The sequence below is a fragment of the Bidens hawaiensis genome, unplaced genomic scaffold (genome assembly GCF_021521415.1).
Source record: "Bidens hawaiensis isolate Kalapana, Puna unplaced genomic scaffold, B.hawaiensis_p1.1 tig00042420_1, whole genome shotgun sequence".
Classification (NCBI taxonomy): domain Eukaryota; kingdom Viridiplantae; phylum Streptophyta; class Magnoliopsida; order Asterales; family Asteraceae; genus Bidens; species Bidens hawaiensis.
The window spans coordinates 117,920-141,824 of NW_027497519.1; the positions used below are offsets into that span (position 1 = coordinate 117,920).

At 36.0% G+C, this 23,905-nt stretch overlaps 1 pseudogene; it reads right to left on the minus strand.

The window, feature by feature from the left end:
* Positions 1 to 14,121: 14,121 nt before the first annotated feature.
* On the minus strand, positions 14,122 to 23,024 carry LOC143593635 (G-type lectin S-receptor-like serine/threonine-protein kinase At4g27290; annotated as a pseudogene).
* Between the last annotated feature and the right edge of the window lie 881 nt (positions 23,025 to 23,905).

A 23,905-nucleotide genomic window follows, 5' to 3' on the forward strand; every position in this document is an offset into this window, starting at 1 on the left:
TTAGGTTATCGTTATGAAGCTTATACAATTATGTTTTTTCAACACAATCTAAAGAGCATGGTTGGAAACTGATGCGCGTGTGCGTTGCGGTTAAAATATGATGGATGGGATGATTTGCTTTTGCACAAGATTGTGTTTTAAATTTATAAAATTGATTTCTACAAAGGCTAAACACACACAAAATAGGCAAGTGTACCAATCGTTGATGTAGAATAGTATTGGTAAGAACCAAGTATCGATCCGTGGACACAAATGTTTCTAATGATAAATCGTTGTTTTACTTTAATCAGAGGTTTTAATCATTTTGGGGTTAATTTTTTTGAACTTTTTATAAAATATAAATACTTATATATAATATATAGGTGACCAAGATAAGAGATTCTAAACGAATTGTTCAATTATGCGAAGGTTATCATCTAAGATCAAGAATCCACTCCATTTTAGCATTGATAATTAATATTTAAACATGTGGTAAACTCACCGTAGCAATATATGATAGATAGCTCCTTAAACCTTAAGTGAGCATCTTTGGCACTAAGAAGGTAAGGTGCATATTTCAAATTCCACCCTTTCCTAATGTCATTCCACCTCAATGATGTCAATTTAAGTTGGCAAGTAGTTTCGTAAAGTAGAAAGATTAGGATTGACTCTGATTTCTCAAATACCAATTCTAACAACTTCGGGTGGTTGTAGTTAACTCACACAACCTCCCCTAGGTTGATTTATGTATGTTATAATTACACATTCCATTAACATATGATTTCTTTAACTAGCATGATATCCTAAGCAAAGCCATTTACGGATTACCAAGACTTAGAGAAATACATAATAACTTATATCTCATCATTTCTAAGTACAATATAAGGATCCATGTTTTAATAATGTATCAAAGTATTTCTATCTTTCAAGAACATGAATCGATCATGAACGATTACCAACAGAATTGACAACCACCAACTTTGAATTAGTGATTTAAGATGGTGAAACATTTCTCATCAAAAGATAATTGTAATATAGCCATGTACATTACTAGACTACACCACATGTTTTGTATAATTATCAAGTAAAACAAAGTTTCTTCATAGATTTTAGATGGTAAAAGGAGTTTAGCTCATAATGAGCATGATGATAAACATTAAGATGAATGATGATAAAAAATACATTATTAAACTTGGAACAATCTAACCAAATGTAGATGAATCTTCCTCCTTAATGGTGATGATGATGGATGATGATGATGGTTGATGATGATGACCTCCAAGCCTTCAAACTCTTCACTAGATCTTCAATGTGAGTGTTAGTGTGTGTTGTTATAAGTGAAAACCGGATAGAACTCTTTTCAAGGCACACCAAATGAGTGTAACATGAACCACTATTTACAGGAAATCTGGAGAGAAAGGCACGGCCCCGTGTCCAAGTAGGCACGCCCCCGTGTTTTATAGTGACATGTGCTAAATTCATTTTATCTTTTCTGGTAGCCGTCCACGGCCCCGTGTCCACGTAGGCACGGCCCCGTGCTTTTGTTCCCAATTTTTGTCTTTTCTTGTAGATTTTTGTCTTTTCAAGTTCCAGAAGCATTGGGGCATGTTTCTTGAGGCATGGGGGGCGTGTTTCTTTGTTTTTCTTGTGTTTTCTTCTATTTATCTTCGTCTTTTCTCTTGTTTCTTCGTTTGGGGCTTGGTTTCACCTGAAATTACATTTTATTATGATAAGTAGTCTTTTATGCTATGTTATTTGATATAAATTGCAGTTTTTAAAGATTATTTGATGCCGAAAGATGTATAATTCTATGTACATCAGAAAATAACTCAGATGAATTTGGAGAAGTGAACGCCATATATGCAAACTGAAGTTCCTTGATTTTCTCCTCGGTAGCATTTTCTTTTCCAGTGTCTTCAACATTTGCAAAGTTTGCGGTTTGATTTCCAATGTTGAGCGCAGCCATCTAACCCTCCCAAGAGAACTATTGAGCAACCATTCCTCTTTCACCGTTACCTGAACTACCTCCAGCTTCACCTCTAGTGTTACCAACTGGAACCAGTTGCTGGATTAGTACATTCACGAGAAAAGTGACCCGGCTCGTGACAGTTGTAGCATCTAAGAGTGTCTTTGTTAAAACACACCTTCTGATTGTTATACATGTTCCAATTGTTTCTACCCCTCCTCTTAGTGAACTTATTTGCCCGAAACACTGCCATGGTGATTTGCCAAGAGATATCCATTTCCTCAACATCATCAGGGTGGATCTGATCATGTTCAGCAGCAACCACAGGTTGAACCAAGTCTCCAACTAAGAATGCATTATAGCAGTTCATGAATCTTGCCATTAGAGCTATATTCTCCTGAGTCTCTTTTGGAATGGAAGGAATCTGATTGAAGTTATGAATGGGAGTGGCCCCTGAGTGTGCGGTTTTTTCAGTATCATTTGAAGATTGACCAGACTTAGTGAAGAATACTGGAGCTGGTTGGGGTGGGATTGAAGATGATTGGCCTTGAGTAGATGTGAACATTTGGAAGTTTCCCTGAGTTGGTTGTTGAGTAGCCTTGAAAAGTGAGAAACTGTCTTGATAGATGAGAGCACTATTGGAAGAAACATTGTACCCAGCCGCACTGTAGGAGTTGGCATGATTTATTGCACGCTGCTTATCATCCATGCCACATGCCTTGATGGTAGCTATCATCTCAGTGATAGACATTATGTTGAGATCTTTAGTCTTCTTGATAACAGCAACATTCATATCCCAACTCTTTGGCAATGAGTTCACCAGTTTGTTGTTTATTTTAGCAGTTTGTAGATAAATACTTGCTGATCTCATTTCAATCACCAGTGATATGAACCTTTGAAGTTATCTTTCCAACGTTTCTCCCAGAACATTATTAAACATGTTAAACTTTTGTCACAGAAAGTCTTGGCGACTTCTTTTCATATCCTCATTTCCCTCAAACACATCGATCAGTGCTTCCCAAAACTCTTTAGTAGACTGAAGTTCTCTAAATTGAAGGGCAATATCGGGTGAGAGTGCTATGGTTAGAGTAGAAAGAGCCTTTTCATCTTCCTCAACTTTAGCAAAGTCATCATTGTCATACTGTACAACAGGCTTCACAATAACTTCAGTTGAGTTCTCCTTATGATAAGTGATTCTTTGAGGCCCCCTAACAATACTTCTCCACACTTTGGAATCCTTCATCTTAACGTATTTCTTAAAGCGAAACTTCCATTCACTAAACCCCTCATGAGATACGTGACGGGGTATACAAGTGGCGGTCCCCATGATAGAGTCAAGTTCTTGATGGTGAAGAGTTTGTTGAACCATTACCATTAATTAATTGATCCGTATTAATAGTTAATTAAGGTCCAAATGTCTTATGATCCAGGTAACAAGCCCAAATTAAAACGAGACAGGTCCAAACAGTTTACTGGGCCGAGAACAAAGTTCACAGTCTATTGGGCCGAGAACAAACGTCACACTCGTTGACCGAGAACCTTGAGTTTGACCAAGTTTGACGGAAAACTCAAATTTTGACCAAGTTTGACCGAAATCTGATGTTGACTGAGAACTGAACTTGACCGAGAACTCAGAGTTTGACCAAGTTTTGACCGAGAACCCAGAACTTGACCGAGAACGATGATTTTGACTAACTTTGACCGAGAACTAGGAGTAGCCGAAAACAAACAACACCGAAAACTCAAATCAGCCTAGAACTGCCTTAACCGAAAACTAAGTTTGACCGAAAGAAACATGTGGCCGAGAACCCTGTTTTCACCAGCAGTCTAAATGTAGCAAACTTCCAAGAAAGATGGAATTTGATTTCCTTTCCAAACCAAAACCAATCCTTACCCAGAATTGACTCCCTTTTCTTCTCCGAGCAGTAACTTACCGGAAATCAACAACACCACCAAACCTTGATATCTTGAATCCGTTGATATCACAATAACACGCCTGAATAGGTCAAAGGCTCTGATACCAATTGTTAGTCCCGAATCTATATCACTACAATTGTGATATCAACCAACCAAGTATTAGTGCAAATCCTAATACTTGGTGACTCAAGAACCTAAACAAACACAATCACGTAACACAAGTGATGCATCAAAAAACACGTATTATTATACGTCGGGTGTTTAAGCACAAATACAACCTCGTCTAGTAAACACGTAGACAGCCAAAACTAACAAGTGAATGAACAACCAAAACCCTATACAAAGTATGCTATATATAGGGAACCAAAACAACTAGCCCAATAACTACCAAAAGCCCAAAGAGATCCCTTAGGATCTCGGTTTACATACGCGGCCCCTTAGACTAAGTACAAACCACATAAGTTTAGGCCCACCACTCCCTTTCTTATGGTGTAGGTGCGTATGTACATGTGTAGGTGCGTATGTACATGTGTAGGTACGTATTTTTGTATATGTGTATGTATGTTTGTATGTGTGTAGGTATGTAGGTTTGAATGTGGCTTGATACGTTTGTATGTGTGTGGGTAGGTTTGAATGTGTGTAGCTAATACATAAATACAACCAACCTACATACATGTATGTAATATCATAAGATAGAGAGTGAAATTAGGGATCACATTCACTTCTCGCACTTCTCGCTGTAACATCACTTCTCGCAAGATCCATCCCATATATATATATATATATATATATAATGGTTAAGATAAAAATAAGGAGTTTCATAGGAATGATAAGAACCGACAGATTTTTGACATTGGACATTACAAATTACGGTGAAAGAATAATTCTAGAAAACTATGTCGATTATAATGGTAAAAGAGTAATTCTAAGAAACTATGTCGATTTTATATAATTTTAAATCTCAACAATTGATTAACATGATCTAATAACTATGATTTATTCCTAGTCTTCCTAACTACTTGTTTTTAGGATAATCTTAAATGATACTAGCTATATATATATATATATATATATATATATATATATATATATATATATATATATATATATATATATATATGATCAGGATAATGTGAGAACTATTTGAAAATTGATAACCACGAGAACCATTTTGGACCACAAAAAACCTAAAAATAAAACAAAATTTATAAAACAAAAAAAAAGCAAAATTGAAAAAAGTGAAAAAAAAATCAAAATTCTTATTTATCATCCAGGTTTCATAAAAAAACGTCTCGGTTTATCTAAATTATACATATATGTATAATATGTACATACATGTTTTTTATACACATGTACAATTTAAGTTATATGATAATGTGCATATGTGTACATTACGTAATTAGAGATTAAATAAAATTCTACACATGTGTATAATAAGAAACTTTTTTTTATTTTATGAAACCGGAATGAAAATAAGAATTTTGATTTTTTTACTTTTTAAAAATTAATGTTTTTTTTATTTTATAATTTTTTAGAGGTTGTTTTAATGGTCCATAAACAACATAAAAATATTAACCTACACCACTGATGTATGTCCTATACAGCAAAATAGTCACACACAAATACGATATCAATTGTTATAAACCTACACTAAAAGTTTTATTTAGTGTTTGAAATAAATGGGTAACTACTGTAGTGTAGGCATTGTATTTCAGTGTATGGTTATTCATAATATTTATATTTGATAATATATACATTTAATCAAAGTTAGCCATAAAAAGAAGATTTTTTAATTATTCACAAAGTGTAGGAGTACATAAGTGCAATCATATTCTTGTTTAAATCTAACACCAATTTTATTATATAAAATAATAAAAAAAATGCTTGAAATTCGGAGATGATATAATCAGATCAAAATATTTTAGCTTAAAAAGGGGAACTCCATCTAACGTGAATAATTAAGTCAACACGCAAATGACAAATTAACCCTTCTTACTTAAAAACGTTTTATAAACATGTCTAACTAATTACAAAACTGTCATTTCTATTTAATACCATTGATTACACAAAATCAATGGTTCTGATCAATTTCTCGCACTTCTTACCGTAATCTCACTTCTCCTGAATCATCCCCTGTATATACATATATATAGTTTTTGATCAAATACAAATGAAATTAACGTGCTAAACGTGAGAATCAAGTAGAGTAATTATATATAAAAGTAGAGTAATTATGTAATTACCCTATGATCATTACTCTATAATGTAATTACATAATTACTCTACTTGTATATATAATTACTCTACTTGATTCTCATGTTTAGCACGTTAATTTCATTTGTACGTTAGAGTTGAGTTATTCTACAAAGGACAACAAAAATGAGAAGTGTGAGAAGCCATAAGAAATTGACATGCGTCAAATAGAGACCAAAGGAAAAGGGTATAAAAGTAATAGTACACATTTTCTTTCTCCACATGCAAGTCACATGTTAATTCCCACAGCATGTTTAAACGTCTATAACTTTTTCTTTTGATATTTAAAAAAAATTCACCATAATATAGCAAGCGTTTTTTTTGTCTTTAATATGAGTATGATTTTGTTATATAAAAATAAATAAAAAATACACCATTGTGCCTTTTTGTTTACCATTGTGTCTTTTTTCGTCTTTGTGTCTTTCTGTTTGTTATTGTGTTTTTTCGCCATTGTGTCTTTCAACTCATCATTGTGTTTTTTTAAATACTAATAACACCGTTGTGTAATAATAATATATAAATATAATGAAAAATACCAACAAATTATCTAATACTAAACACAATGATGAATACATATTACACTTTAACCTGAAACATAAAGCACAATAATGGATACATATAATACAATGACCTGAAATGTAAGACACAATGGTAAAATACATATAACACAATGACCTTGAACGTAAAACACAATGGAAACTACATATTACACAATGACTTGAACGTAATACACATTGAACATAACACTATTTTTCTCAAATTAATTGAATGTTCAAGACAATGACTAAAACATAATGATAAGTAGAAAGACAAATGTTGAGCACAAAGACACAATGACGTAATAGTTGTTTTAATTTTTATCTTTAATATGAGTAACAACTGAAAAACACAATGATCAAAATCTATAACACAATACATATAAAGTCAATTAAAAACCACAATGGACAACCAAATAACACAATATAAAAAAAACCTACCATTTTTTTTTATTTTTATATAACAATATGATATTCATATTAAAGATAGAAAATGCGTGTTATTACGGTAAAAAAATTTCTAAAAAAATAACATGTGAAAAAGTTATAGACGTTTTAAAATTATGGAGGAATTGACATGTGTCTTGCATGTGGAGATAGAAAGTCATCATAAGTGGTCTATTACCTTCATGCCCTTTTCATCAATTTTTATTATTAAATTAATCTCCACCATCCAAATTTACGATCAATGGATTATAATCTTTCTCACACTTCTCATTTTTGTTGTACTTTGTATTTTAACTTTATCCTTGTACGTTAACCTTCTCATATATATATACACACACACTAGCTACGTGCTCACGCGATGCGGCGCGGTATGCATACAAACATGTCATTCGATGCGTAACCGGTGTCACCGTTTCTGTATGTGTGTGGCTTCACAATAGTATGCGCGGAACCCGAATATAGTATATTCGTATTGCGGCATTGGAATCTTAGCCGGTATTAGTAAGCACGTCACACAACGATTGTACGCGTGTAATCAGGTGTCGATGCACACTTAACGCTGCATTGAACTCGTGTTGACCCGCAACCAGTTCCGTTTGACACTGTTCTAACCCGAAATTCTTTATGACTTGACCCCTTTCAACCCAAACCCGTCCCGTCTCAAACCAAATTAACCTTTTTGTATCGACTCATTCCAACCTTGTAGACCCATGACCCGAACCCGCCCGATTCGTTTGCCGGTCTTTAATGGTAATCACGTAACGCGTTAAGTTTTTAAAATAGAAAAAGTATAGCAATACCATACTCAAATTAAAGATAATAAAATACTCGTTTTAATGGTATAATGTTTTTTAAAAAATATAAGCGTATGAGAAAATTATAAACGTTTAAACGTCGTCGGGGTAGTTGGTTTAAAATAAGGGGTATATATGTAACTATTATATAAGTTAACAAAATATATCTAAATTTAAAGGAACAAACTTGTAGTTAATTTTGAATAACTTAAAAATCAACCGTATGATTTTATTTTTGTTAAAAGACAAAATTGTCAAAAGACAAAATTGCCCTTAAAATGCTTTAATTTTATGCATTATAGTTTGTACTAAAAGCAACAAGTTTGGTACCTCTTAAAAATTAAGAAGTCCCTTACTCATACTTTATATATAGTATAGATATATATATATATATGTGTGTGTATAATGGATTAAAACATTTAAGTTAAAATATTAAATACAAATAAGTTTAAAACAGGCCCACTTAGGACATAACTTCAAAATATTTGAAATTTCCCCAAGATATTACGAAGTTAAGAACGTAAACATCTCCATCATCAAGGTTCAGGAGGCTTGCCAAAGTCTCGTTGATGGGTTCGTTTGACCTTCTGCTCAGGGCAAAATTTCTAACGGATTTATATTTTGTTTTCATATCGTTTGACCTTCAGCTCAGGGCAAAATAAAATATAAATTTGTTAAAAATTTTGCCCTAAGCAGAAGGTCAAACGGACCCATCAACGAGAATCATGTCCATATGGTTCATACCCATAGGCTTTGTAACTCCTAACTGGTTAAATGACTAAAAAATGAAACCAGCTTGTAACCAAATTAACCATGGATTAGGGACAGGTAAGGGGTTTTCGAGTAACAACCAATTATAACCGGTTAACAGAAATTATTTTTTCTATTAGGTTGATAACTGGTTAAGACTATTAGAAATCAATCTAGTCGTTTTTGACCGTTTGTTAACACTTCTATAGAGATGGGGTACGAGTGTGCCTATTTTTTATTTTTTTTATCATGATGTATACACAATTTAATTACGGCTGCCCCATTAAGGGCCCCCCTCCCCCCAAAAAATAATAATAATAATAATAATAATAATAATAAATAAATAAACACTAATTTTTTAGTTAGGATAGCCAATATGAATAATTCGAGCTTCTCTTAACTTACTAGTTGATTACTCCTTCCGTCCCATTATAAGTGTTCTAGTTTGATTTTTTAAGTCTTTCTTGTGTAACTTTGACCGACAATATTTTTGTTTGTGTTATATAATACTTGATGTAAAATATATGAATGGATTGGGTTTTAAATGTATTTTACATTGATATAATTTTCATCAAGTATTATATGACACGTACAAAAATATTTACGGTCAAGGTTGCAAAAGAAAGACTTGAAAAGTCAAATTAGGACACTTATAATTGGACGGAGGGAGTATTTGCTAGCTTAGTTATTAGATTATAAATATATTTTTGTGGTTATACATTATTTAATTTATTTGCTTGAATGCTTGTTAGCCTAAGAATTCAAATTTTTTGTTATGAATATTTATATTGTGGTGATCATCCACATTCTAACTCTCATGTTAGCATTTACTTTCTATCCATATTATGGTCCTATAAATAGAGGCTTATTGTATTTGTTATGATATACTCAATAATAAAGACTTTTCCCATCCATCATTCTATATATCTCTCTGATGCAGTGGTATAAACAAAAACGAAGATTGAATCACGTTGATTCAGTGAATACCCGTAATGAACTTCAAAACTCCCAATCCCACCCAAAAGTCAAGGGAAAATGAAGAGAAAACTGAAAATTAATAATATTCAAGTTTGTCTTTTCCAATTACATAAAAAAGATATAAATAGACATTCTAATACGAAATGGGCCCAAAAAGGCCATGGGCTAAACACAAACCCAAAAATAAAAAGACATAAACCGACAAAAAAAACAATAAAAGGCCCATAACTTTATTTAGAAGGCGTTTTTGGGCTTCGAACAGGGACCAAACCACCGTAGGCGTTCGCCACAATATGCTCCTCGTCTCAAGCTTCGATTTGACTGGTAATGGGCTTGAAACGGAGCTTCGTGGGCCAAGTTATGCCCGTTTTCGTGGGCCACATTTGGAGGCACGATCATGGGTCTCCAAATATAATATGACACGTTCTTCAATGCTTGGGCCTCCATCACTCTCTCTGTATTATGTTCTTGTGTTTATCTACTATGAATGTTGGTTGCTAATAGGTCGTTGTTCAACAACACGTTATCAGCACGACTCTAAGGCTTCATTCTGATATCAGACAATTTGATGGCTCTAGAGGGGTGAGGAGCAATATTAAAGCGACATATAGGATTTTATGATAGACAATTATATAGTTTGTTAGATTAGATATAATTCTATTAATTGTTTTATGAAAAAGTGGTTTGGAACAAAGCGAACATTGTTTTTTATTTGAATTTTGAAAATTATCACAATCCACATTTCCAACATTTAATTCATGTTTATGATTATAAAACGTAACGACATTTTTTTTTTTTGGAACAATAGTCTATTTGAGTATCTATCACCCTTTTTTACGGCTTTTTCCTTTTTCATCATCATCTGAATCATCAAAATTACTATTCTCAATCTACACATGACTTAGAAGAATCTGAATTCCTATCGCAAGAAGTCACTGGATCTATAGGCAATGGTACCTCTTTGGGAAGTGGCTTAGGCCTCCCATTCCATAAACCATGTCCTCTTCATTATTGTCATGATTATGAGGCACTTTTGAAAACTTTCAATGAATGCGGGAAGAGCGTCATTGTAACCAATTTCTCCTTTGTTTTTCACATTGAGTTGCCATTTGACAATTCCATTAACGATTTTTGAGTATATATATATATATATATCAAACTCTTCAATATTGATCTTTGATTCGTTTGTTCATCATTTACTAAATTTGACTGCCAACTCATTATATCTTTGTGTTAAGCTATGTTGCACGGAAACTGGTACGGGAACGGGAAACGGGCACGGGCACGGGAACGGAAAACGGCAAAACTCTAAAAATCAAGAAACGGGTACGGCAAGGGTACGACAATAAATGCATATAAAAAATAAATATATATTATAAATAATGTACCATAAAGGCTAAAATATATTCATACGTTGATGTAAACTTCAAAATTCATACATCTTCCAATGATAATCAATCATAAGTCTTTCAAAATTAATCATAATCAATCATAGTAATAATAGAGAGGGTTAAATATTGAAATACACAAACTAATTTTAAACCTTTTATGTTAAAACTTATAAGTTTTGGGGACTAGATACAAACAATTGAAAGTTAAAGGGGTAAAATGTTAAAATATCTAAAGTTATTTAAACCTAAATAACCTAATTCTAAGTTACAGCCGCTATACTCTTCTTCTTCCTTGTTTCTGGACAGCTCCGGCGCCGGAATATGCCACCGGATGCGTTTAAAAATCGTCCCCAAAGTTCTGGAAACGTATCGAAACACCATTTGAATTTTCGAAACGGTCAACGACCGTCCCCAACTTCAAGGAAACAGTCAAGAAACTTTTCCTGCCGTACCCTTTGGCATTTCCATCCCCGGCGAGTTTCCGGGACGGGGTACAACACCTTAACACTCTCTGCGAAAACATTTTTATCATTACAAATTGCATTTAATCTTTTAACGTCATTATATTCATATTGCAATTTTTTAAAAACTTTTTCAACCTCTTCATATTCTCGTTTAAAGTGTTCGAGACGTCTTACTTCATTGACCAAGTTCTCATAGTGACTTCTATAACGATTTACCTTATCAATGCAAAGTTAAGAGCATAGACGTTCACTTACGCCTTGTTCTTGAGTTTTTTAACCAAGGAAAGAAAAGGAAAGGAGAGAGAATGATAAGAAATGGAAGGAAAGGGAAGGAAATTTTTTTTAAGTAGGTGTGTTCTTGAGTTTGAAGAAAATTAGAGGAAAGGAAAGGATAACTATGTTAAAAAATAGTTATCCTTAGTAATCATCCCATTTTTGGGAGAATAACTTATTGGAAAAAAACATTAATTTAATCCCTCCTAACTCCTCCTACTTCTTTCCTTTCCATCCTAAAAACACTCAAAAACACTCATTTTTTTAACTATCTTTAGTTTTCCTTTCCATTCCCTCCCTTTGTCCGCACCTATGAATCTTCTGCATGATTGATTAAGTTTACCTTTATTATTGAATATTTACCTGCTTCTGCTTTCGGTTGTGATTGAGCAAGCGGAACAACTTGATTTTGAAGTTTGAACCGGTGGTTGCTGGTACATAAAATTATGCACTACCAGCTACCCCGTTAGCCATAGCCATCGATCGTTTCTTGCATTTTAAATCCTGAGGGCCAAATCGTCAATTTGCCAAAAACAGACCTTTTGAAATTTCTAGAACTCCTTTTGAATAATCTGAAATCCTAAATCGAACTTGAAGCTTTAAACACACCTGTTTGACTCATTAGTCAAATTTTTAAAGTAAATGGAAACCTTCCCGAAATAAAAACTTTATGTTCCCGAAATAATCCTCAAGTTTGATCAGTGTCATGACTTGTTAAAACTGCCAGAATTAGTTAGCCCGTGCTAACTCGAAATTTACCAAAATGCCCTTAATGTTAAATTTGGCCCGTGCCAAATTTTCGAACTAACTCGTAACTCAAATCTGGTGACCCAAGCAAACTTGAACCATGCCAGATTTACTTTCACAACTGCCCCTAGTGACCCGTTAACACTTGCATTCTGTAGACAGTCTCTATTTTGACTTTTACACAATCAAACTAATTAAACCTGGACCTTTTCCTAAATCCAGATATACCCTTGGATTCAACGGCTTCTTATCAGAAACTCGCTTAACCTGAATAATCTGTAGTTTGACTTTCTTGGTCAAAATGCACCTAAAACCGATCTTTATCCTTCAAAAAATACAAACGGAATCTGCATGTTATTTGGTTTGAAACCAGCAATACATACTCTTAATTTCAGGAAATGTCCTTGAAGCTTAATTCAAACTGAAAACCCAATTTAAGACCTTGACGCCCGTCCAGCCAATCGAACTGATTTCATGTGATTTCTTTTAAAATATCATGTGACCAGAAGCAGTTGACTTTTCTTGATGCCTTTTTACTGAACCTGACCAGTGAATCAGTTATGAATGTAACCGAACTAACTTTGTAACCTATAACAGAAACGAACTAGACCCGCAGTGATTCAAATCTGACCGGCTCGTTAACAAATTTGACCTGTCTTAGAATATTTTACTTGTTTGAATTTGTCTGAAATGTCCGAACACCTTTGGTAAACGACCCGTTAACAAACTCGCAGCCAACTTGAACAATTTAAGACAAGCCTGAAATAACAGGTTAGTAAATTTCTTGTTTTCCGAAGAAAATCTTTGATCCGAAATAGAATCTGACCTGTTAACAAATTCACAACTGAATCCACTGTCCGCTGCTGATACGACTTTTCGTTGTGCTAACCTCTTTGACTAGATGCCTATAAATTACCAGAATGCCCTTTGCAGCTTAAATCAAAAACAAATCAAACATCACTTGCTACTTTTATTTTCTTTTAAAATGGTTCAAATTTCTTTCCCATTTTGTGATTTCTTAGTGTTTTAGTGGCACTTGTTTGATACCGCACCTCTAAGTATGATCTTTTTCGTTGCACTCTAAATCCTATAGAATGCTTAATGAAGTCAAAATTCATCCATCCTTGCGAGGTGAACCACTGAACTCCGAGTACTATAACAAGTTATCTTTAATTTTTATAACCTATGTCTTCCATTTTAACTTTTCCAACATGGTTTCACAAGGCACTTTCTTGTTGATAACATCCATTATTAGCCTTTAACTGAATCATGTTTCTCATTAGCATGTTTAATCAGTCACTATTTCCTCGTTTCAAGCACAAAAATCAATGATTATAGTTTTACCTTAAAATTAGATAGATTTGAGTTTTTACCTTTCGTGTAATCAAGTACTGATGTTTTTATGGATATGAGACGTCATGTTTCTTCATTGCGATAACTATGATTTAGATATTCTTTGTAATAACTATCATTTCGAGAGGTTAGAGGAGCTTATGGCTTTCTTACCTTGACACGAAACTAAATCAATGATTAGTTTGTATTAATATCTATTGGAACCCCCTTATCATACTAAGTTTTTTTCTTAACAATATGCTGATGTTTCTTTCAATACATTGTTATTTGTTATTATCTACCATCCAACATTGAAATGCTTAGTTCATTGTTAGAACTTATTCCGTGCGAGTGTGCAGTATCTGGAAAACATTCTCCAACGTAAAAACCGGGTTCTTTGGGTGAAGGCAATGTGCCCTCACTCCCCAACATCAGGAGCACAGAAGTCATAGTTGGCCTATCTCCTGGGAGACGTTGAACACACAACAAACCAACATGGATTGATCGTAGAACCTCAGACACATTGATTGATTCACCTAGACACTTAACAACCAACTCCAATGATCTGCCTTCATTGTGAAGTCTCCATGAATTTTAAAACTGTATTCAAATTTATTGTACTTTATCAAGAAAAAGAGCCTGTCAACACAAAATTGCATGAATTTTAAAACTGTATTCAAATTTATTGTACTTTATCAAGAAAAAGAAAAGTGTTCACTATTATCACAAACCGGCACATCATCATTTATACCCCGCAATCAGGTGAGATTACCTTTTTTTAATGTTAATAGAATTTTTTTTAAAACATTGTAACCTGATTAACTTTTCAATGGTGACAGCAAAAATAATTATAAAAGAATCCATTGGCTTCTTTGAACTTGCATTTTCAACATTTCCAGACTTACATGTCCCATGAGGTTGTTGTATTGTTCTTTGTGGACAAATCCTCTATTTTTCTCTCCACAAATGATTTCCAACACCACTACACCAAAGCTATACACGCCTGATTTGATTGAAAAGACACCATCTCCAGCGTACTCTGGTGCCATGTAGCCACTGTGATGAATCAAAGTTAATGTAAATGATTTACTAGATAAATTTGGAATGATGTGAGGGTATGTGAATCTCACTATGTTCCAACCACTCTATTTGTGTTAGCTTCTATCTGATTTCCTCCAAAACTTCTAGCCATGCCAAAATCAGATATCTTTGGGTTCATATCTTTGTCAAGCAAAATATTGCTGACTTTGAGATCTCTGTGTATGATTCTGAGTCGAGAATCCTGATGAATATACGAAAGCCCTCGAGAAATTCCATTGATAATATGGTAACGCGCAGACCAATCAAGGAGTTTACTTTGAGTTCTATCAAATATGAAGGAATCAAGGCTTTTGTTTGGCATATATTCATAAACCAGCATCTTTTCGGTTCCCTCTATGCAATAACCCAAGAGCTTGACAAGGTTGCGATGTTGTAGTTTAGATATTGAGATCACCTCATTCTTAAACTCGTGAAGTCCTTGACTGGATGTTTTGGCTAGCCGTTTCACTGCTATTTCCTTCCCGTCTTCAAGTATACCCTATAACATAACATAATTAACATGTATCATATATGTATGTTGCTAAATTGAACATCATGTATGTAAGTGCTTATTCATTAAATATTTTAACCTGATAATTAAAAACTAGTTTATCAAATCATAAAACCATATTATAAATTCCAGAAGACAAGGCAATAAATGCGTCGAACGAGTATGTTGCAACAGTTCTGATCAGATCACTTCACATATTCTTGACGATTATTTGGATTAATTTATTTAACTTATACTAAGAATTATCTTATAGTACTATAGTAGCACATGAACATTATAAGTACCTTGTAAACAGGGCCAAAACCGCCCTCACCTAGCTTGTTATTCATTGAAAAGTTGTTTGTAACTTTAAGTAAGGTAGACCAGCTAAACGGTTGTAGCTCTAGATCTTCGTCGTCACTTCTATTATCAGGATCATGTCCAAACTTGTTTTTGGGTGTCCCAGTGAAGTGAGCTATTCTTTTAAAACAGGGTATACCGGGTACATAAATGCGCTAATAGGTTTAATTTATGCAAGTTAAATTACTATTTGGACCGAATTTAAACTGTATTTATGTTAATAAAACATGTATTCAAACTTCATACCTCGTTGATGTTGCTTCTTCCTATTTAAGCAATACAGTAAGCATCTTGAAAGTAAAATAACCAAAATCACAAATGCTATGGGGACCATTACTACTACTAGGATTCTTGTCCGTCCACTTGAGGTTTTCCTATTTTCTGTTGAACTTGAGATGTTCCTGTCTGCACCAAGGCATAATCTTCATGTGAAGATGTTTGTTTTCTATGAAGCTAATGAAGAAAATAAAATGAAAACAAAAACAAAAATACTGTTTTGATATACCTAGCTCGGAGGCTGGCATTCGAACATAAAGAGTGTCACCGTTTTCAGCAAATGTTCTAATATCAATTAGGTTACCAAACCATAGCAAGCAACCACTCCCGGGTCCTGAGATATTCGAATTTGTGTAAGCAGTACATGAGCAATTGCTTTTGCACATCTTTTCACATTCCACAAGGGTCATGGTCTGGTTATACCAAGACCACCAAGTGTCGGGTAACTTCAGGTTAGAATATTTGATGAACCCGTCCCCAGGTCCACAATCCGAAAGGATAGTTCGTCGACACCCTTTTGACAAATCTGGAGATGTGGGTTCAAACCCCTTTAAACATTCACAAACCGAGGAGTTTTCAATGTTGCACCTCCCAAACGGTCCGCACACATTATACCAATCACACTGATTGCTTTCTGGGGCTAAATAAAGGGTCCATTGTTGTTTGTCGTCAGTCCATAACAAGCGCTCTAAACGACCATTTGGGTGTAACACCACCTCAAGAATGATAAACGATAATTAACGCACAACTAATAAATAACCGACTTATATTATAACCAGAAAATATAACTCAAAAAACTGATTACAATAACTTTGGTAGTGATGGTGGTGATTTTTGTGTTTGTTGTTGTGTTGTTGTGTTGTATCTAACACTAACTTTGTACATCTATTTATACTAGTAACCCAACTTGGTCACCAAGCATAATATGTGGTCAACACTCAATTTGGCCACCAAGGTGAACTTGGGCATCAAGGTCAACTTGGCCAACAAGGTGAACTTGGCCACCAAGCATATGGAATGTTTCATAATACCCCTTAGACTTTAACCGACTTGTTATAACCTCTTAGGCCCGGTTCACCGACTTGTGAACCGGAATAGAAATTAATCCAACATTCACCCCCCTAATTTCTGATTTGGATTAGTAAGGTCTTCAACTCCAAGTAACTCGCACATCTCCGTGAACTTGATTCTTGCGAATGCTTTAGTGAGGATATCGGCTCGTTGCTCTTTCCCGTTAATGTGCTCAACATCGACCTCGCCGTCGTTGTAGCAATCTCGGATAAAATGAAAGTGAGACTTTATATGCTTTGTTCGGTTGTGAAAAAACGGATTTTTCACAAGGGCTATTGCGGACGTGTTATCAAATTTTAACACAACTTTCTGCAACGCTTCTCCAGTCAACTCACTCAACAACTCTCGGAGCCATACAGCTTGACATGCGGCTGCTGAAGCCGCCATGTAATCGGCTTCACACGATGAGAGTGCAACTTTCACTTGCTTTTGTGAGCACCATGTAATTGGAGATTGCCCGTAATAAAACACGTGCCCCGTGGTACTTCTACCATCATCCTCATCTATGTTATGATTACTATCACTATACCCGACAAGTCGTTTGGACCCGTTCTTCCCGTACTTGATCCCATAACTCGTCGTGTTCTTCAAGTATCTCAATAGGTGTCGTATTGCCATGCCATGAGATTCTCGTGGGCTTTGCATATATCGACTAACAATACCCACAGAGTACGCCATATCCGGACGAGTGTGTAATAAATACCGTAAGCAACCCACTACCTTTCGATACTCGGTTGCATCGAGTTCGACTTCATTCTCGGATTTTGAGTATTTCACACCATGATCCATCGGGACTTGAGACGGATTACAGTTTTGCATACCCATCTCCTTTAGAATCCTTTTGGCGTATCCTTCTTGTGTAATTACTATCCCATCCTCTCGTTGGAATACTTCGATTCCGAGATAGTAGGTTAACTTCCCGAGATCTGACATCTCAAACTTGGTCGCCATACCCTTTTTGAAATCGGAAATTATACTCGAGCTTGTACCTGTCACAAATAAATCATCCACATACACGGCTACGATCAAAAAATGTTTCCTATCCGTCTTTCGGTAAACCGATTGTTCCTTGGAACATTTTTGAAACTTCATGTCTCGTAGGATGTTATCGAGCTTTGTGTTCCAATCTCGGGGAGCTTGCCTTAACCCGTACAAGGCCTTTGACAACTTGTAAACTTTTGCCTCCTCGCCTTTTTTCTCGTATCCTTCGGGTTGTGAAACAAACACAACTTCTTTCAATTCACCATGTAAAAATGCCGTTTTTACATCGAGATGGTGGATTTCCCACCCATTAGATGCAGCCAATGCGATTAGTAGCCGAACGGTCTCGATTCGGGCTACCCGAGCGAAAACATCATCAAAGTCAATCCCGGGTTGTTGCACGTAACCCTTTGCAACCAACTGAGCTTTGTACTTATTTATCGTTCCATCCGCATTTCGTTTGATTTTGAACACTCAATTCAACCCGATACATTTTGCACCCTTTGGAAGTTCGACTAACCTCCATGTTTCTTTCTTGTTTATCGAATCGATCTCGGTATTCATAGCACGAACCCATTCTTGGTTTGACTTAGCCTCAATATAGCTACTCGGTTCACCACTTGCTGTAAGAAGCAATTGCTCATAGTCAGAGTCAATATGTAACACATAATCTTCTTGTAATCTTCTTGGTAAAACCGAGACTCGGGTTGAACGTCTTAGACCTGTTTGGGCCTCATTTTCACCCGAATGGACCTGTGATGCATTACTCGTCGACTGAACTTGAGAGCGGGTTGAGGAATTAGGCCCGATATGACTTGGTTCGGCTGAGTCGTTGGACTCGGGTTGAACTGATGATGTAGGTTTAGAGCTTGGGCTACCCGGGTTGCTTCTAGACGTTTCTTCAATAGTGGGTTCGATTTGACCAGTTCCATTGTCAACCGCACCCCCCAAACAATAGAAAACATACCCGGCTCGTAGTCATTCTTCTCGACTTTCTTTACCCAATTCCACCTTTTGTTTTCGTCAAACACAACGTCTCGACTAACAACAATTTTCCGGGTGTTCGGATCGAAGAGACAGTATGCTTTTGAACCCGTCTCCGACCCGAGATAAACGAGCTGTCTTGACCTATCATTAAGTTTCTTTAGATGTACACTATCAACTTTAGCATACGCCATGCACCCAAATACTCGAACGTGTTCAATAATCGGTTTCTTTTTTTTGAACCGTTTATATGAAGTTTGATCAACCAAGGCCCGGGTTGGGACCCGATTGATTAAAAAAGTTGAATGCCGGACAGCTTCTCCCCACATATAATTCGGTACATGCATCGCCTTTAGAATACTCCGCACCATCCCCATTAATGTATGGTTTCGCCTTTCTACCACGCCATTTTGTTGTGGCGTGTATGGGGCGGTTAAATGGCAAATAATTCCACTTTCATCGCAGAACCGATTGAAATCACGTGAAGTGAATTCTCCTCCCCTATCGGTTCGAAGAATTTTCATTGGTAAACCCGCCTCCGTCTCGATTAGGGCTTTAAACCTCTTAAAACTTTCAAACGCTTCACCTTTTTCTTTCAATAAAAACGTCCACATATATCGTGAGTAATCGTCTATAATAACAAAGACATACCTATTACCCGAGATGGTGGATGGGGTTATTGGACCGCACAAATCACCATGAACCAAAGGTTGGGATGCTCTAAACGAGGATGTAGCCGGAAATGAAAGCCTCGTTTGTTTACCCACCAAACACGATTCACACAGCTGATTTTCGTGTTCAACATGTGGTAAACCTCGTACAAGATCCTTCTTAGCCATCGATTTCATTAACTCAAAATTGATGTGCCCAAGTCTTGCGTGCCAATGCCATGCATCATCTTCAATCTTTGATTGCAAACACACGGGACCTCCAATTTTCATTCGTATTTTGTAGAGTCGGTTTTCGAATCTCTTGACCTTCATGAGTAACCTCCCGTTCTCATCGTACATGGTCAGAAGATCGTGTTTCGTCCGAATGTCACATCCGGACTCCGTTGCTTGACCGAGACTTATTATATTATTTTTTAACTCCGGAATATAATAAATCTCGGTTAACAAGTCTTGGTCACCCGATTTTCCTTGGAAAAGAATTGAGCCTTTTCCCTTGATTTGAACAAATGACCCATCTCCGAACTTAACCCTCCCGGCTATGTTCTCGTTTAACTCTAAAAAATATGATCGGTTTCCTGTCATATGATTACTTGCCCCGTTATCCAAATACCATACATCATCTTCGACTCGCTCGGTCTCGTATTTCTTTTGTATTAGGTTTTGTTCATTTAAGAACACAACTTGATGCATATATGCCGCATCATCAAAAATTTCATGGGCTTCGGTTTTGTTTGCTTCTTGACCCTTTTGAACTCGGTCCAGGCAACCGGATGCAAAGTGACCAAACTGGTCACATCGGTAACATAAAATCTTTGACCAATCTTCCTTCACCCTTACTTTTCCCCGACTTGATGATCCTTGTTCGGTACTAGGGGTTCGGTATTGGCCATTGAAACAGCCTCGACCGAGACCTCGACCTCCTCGTCCTCGTCCCCTATTAGATTCAAAACTTCTATGACTTGATGAATCATATTTACCGAATAAAAGTTTACCTTGGTCACCCCCTCGAATTTCTTCTTCTCGGATTCGCTCCTCATAGGCTCGGAGTCGGCCTACAACATCTTCAAATCCCGTTTTATTGAGATCCAACACTTGATCAAGCGAAGCAACCATCTGAATATACTTCGATCTTGGGAGACTTTTGAGAAACTTCTTTACCAACCTTGCTTCATCTATAACTTCGCCGAGAGCCGCTGATTTCGAGGTAATGCTCAATAACTTGCCTGCAAAGTTATCTATGGAATCTGACTCGTTCATCTTCATATTGTCAAATTCCATTGACAAGGTTTGGAGACGTGCTTCTCTAACCCGTTCGGCACCTAAGTGTCGGGTTTTAATTGAATCCCACATGGCTTTAGCAGTTTCTTGATCTCCAATTTGCATGATCAAGGTTTCGGGTATGGATTGAAACAACAAGGCCATAGCCATGTCATTTTTGTCTTCATCAGAGACACGCGAGTTGATGGTGTCCCAAAATTTGTGAACTCTTAGGAATACTTTCATCTTCATAGCCCACACGGTATAGTTCGTTGCAGTTAACATTGGACATTGAACGGAAGATGGCCCGTTCTCTTTCCCCTTTGGCGGCGGCGGTGGAGTCGTGTCACCCATGGCTACTCAAACCCAACTTGTTTGAATAAAGTAACAATTGAACGAACTATGCTATCGACAATGACAACAACTTCTTTGGGAGATCAAACCAACTTGTTTGATCAACCACGATAACAACTTCTTCAGGAAATCAAATCAACTTGTTCGATCGAGACACCTTCTTTGTTGGCCGTTAATTATCGCGTTCTTGAACCGAGCTCTGATACCAATTCAAGAATGATAAACGATAATTAACGCACAACTAATAAATAACCGACTTATATTATAACCAGAAAATATAACTCAAAAAACTGATTACAATAACTTTGGTAGTGATGGTGGTGATTGTTGTGTTTGTTGTTGTGTTGTTGTGTTGTATCTAACACTAACTTTGTACATCTATTAATACTAGTAACCCAACTTGGTCACCAAGCATTATATGTGGTCACCACTCAACTTGGCCACCAAGGTGAACTTGGGCAACAAGGTCAACTTGGCCAACAATGTGAACTTGGCCACCAAGCATATGGAATGTTTCATAATACCCCTTAGACTTTAACCGACTCGTTAAAACCTCTTAGGCCCGGTTCACCGACTTGTGACCCGGAATAGAAATTAATCCAACACCACCCGCATTAAATATGAAGTATTTATAAGCTCATACCGGTAATAAACTTCTCTTTCTTTAATAACAAAGGTGTAGTTGTAAATCGGGTTTGGTCTCAAATTTGGGAATCTGGTAGACCTGAGTCCGTTCCATGAACCTGCCCGGAACTTTATGTCCGGGCCGTCCGTTAGGATCGCCTGAGATAACCTCTGGTATCAATCCAATAAGAAAAATTACCTGTAGCCGGATCATCATCGGATTTCCATGACGTGAAGCGCCTGTCAAACCCCGTAACCAAATTCATACCAAGCTTCATTCCAGGAAGAAAAGTGCCCGTCAGAAAGTCGAAACTTTGCCATATGTGATTTTCTTGATTTATGTCATCACCTTCCTCGTAAATTATAAGGTTGCCCTTATCTAGAAGCTGACTAATCGGATTCCTCACTGATGCCGTGCTTGATGAGTTTGTCGTTGACCATAGGACATTGCCCGTTGTGGTGTCCCGGATAGCTAAAACTCCCTGAAGGGTGAGAGTTAGCTCACCCGAGGTGTGCGTGAGTGGTGCATCCCCGTTGGCTACCCATACAACTGTTCGGTACGATCTTTTATTGTACCAAATTCCGACATAATGGTTCATGGAGTTCCCGGGGCTAAAGAAACCAAGTTCGAAGGTTTCTTGTGGCGAAACGATGGTATCATTATATCTAATGAATTGGTTTGCGAATATGGTGTCTGCACCAAAGGTAAAAGATATTGATACATAAAGCGCAACAAAGAAGCCAAAGATCAACTTGATGTTAGTCACTCTTCTTTCCCCCATCAACGTATAAGTTAACACAATATTACAAATACGAAATAAGAACATTTTGATTCTATACAGAAAACTAAATACAAAACATGACCATTTTAGATGGTCCCGTGTAGTATCAGTTAAGCATATATATTATTTCTCTGAAACGGAATATAATATTGTATTTCATTCAAACTAATTAATATCTGGTCATGTGTCTTTCTCAACTGAGTGGTTATTAATTCAAAGTTGAGCAAATTAAACCTGGTCATGTATCTGTCTCAGTTTGTTGGTTATATTTTGATTTAGTCATGGAATATTAAATTACTAGTACACACTTTGTGTGTATGCCATCACCCTTTTCTATATTGTTATACATTTATCATACGAGTCATTTAAGTCTCACACAACTTGTATAATGGGTGTTTGACTAGGTCAAAGAGTGTGTGAATAATCAAAACCTTTAGTCGATCATTAGTACTTTATGGCCGGAGTCAAAGAAGTAGCATGTTTGTTATCAGAGTGGTGTTAGCATGATTCTATTTCTTTATTATTTTTTTCAGTATTTAATCTCTTCTAGTTAAGTGTGGAAAATCCTGAAACAACGTGTACCCTGTATAAGAAAACACACCCCGTTTTGTTAAACTAGTCAAGCTTAACGTACACAATTTGTTTAATAAATGGCTTAATCTAAACACGACTCGTTTAGCAAGTGGGTTACCCTACCATATGTTTAAGGTTTTTGATAATGTTTCTATTTAGATTTGACTATTTGAGAGATGAAAATTGTTATAATATTAGTAATGTGACCCCCGCGTTGCGGCGGGGTAAACCGTGAAAAAAATCATATAAAACAAAGCAATCTAGTTTTAGCAATGTAATGCCCTAGTCGTTAGATTAATTAACATTCAATCATATTTTGACACAAAGCTTACATGTTATGTTCTTATATAAGCAAGTTTTTTTGATGATCCTAAAGGTTAGGTATCGATAAGAAAAATTGTAGCGATAACATTAAACCGCACCAAAAGCATCCTTGAAAACATTAAACCACACATACACGTTAAGCACAGTAACTCCCATGTGAAATATAAAAAATTGTCCATTAGATTGTTAATTATTTGGGGTTTTTTTACGAAAAATAAAACTTTTATCAGATTGGTAAATAAACTAATGAA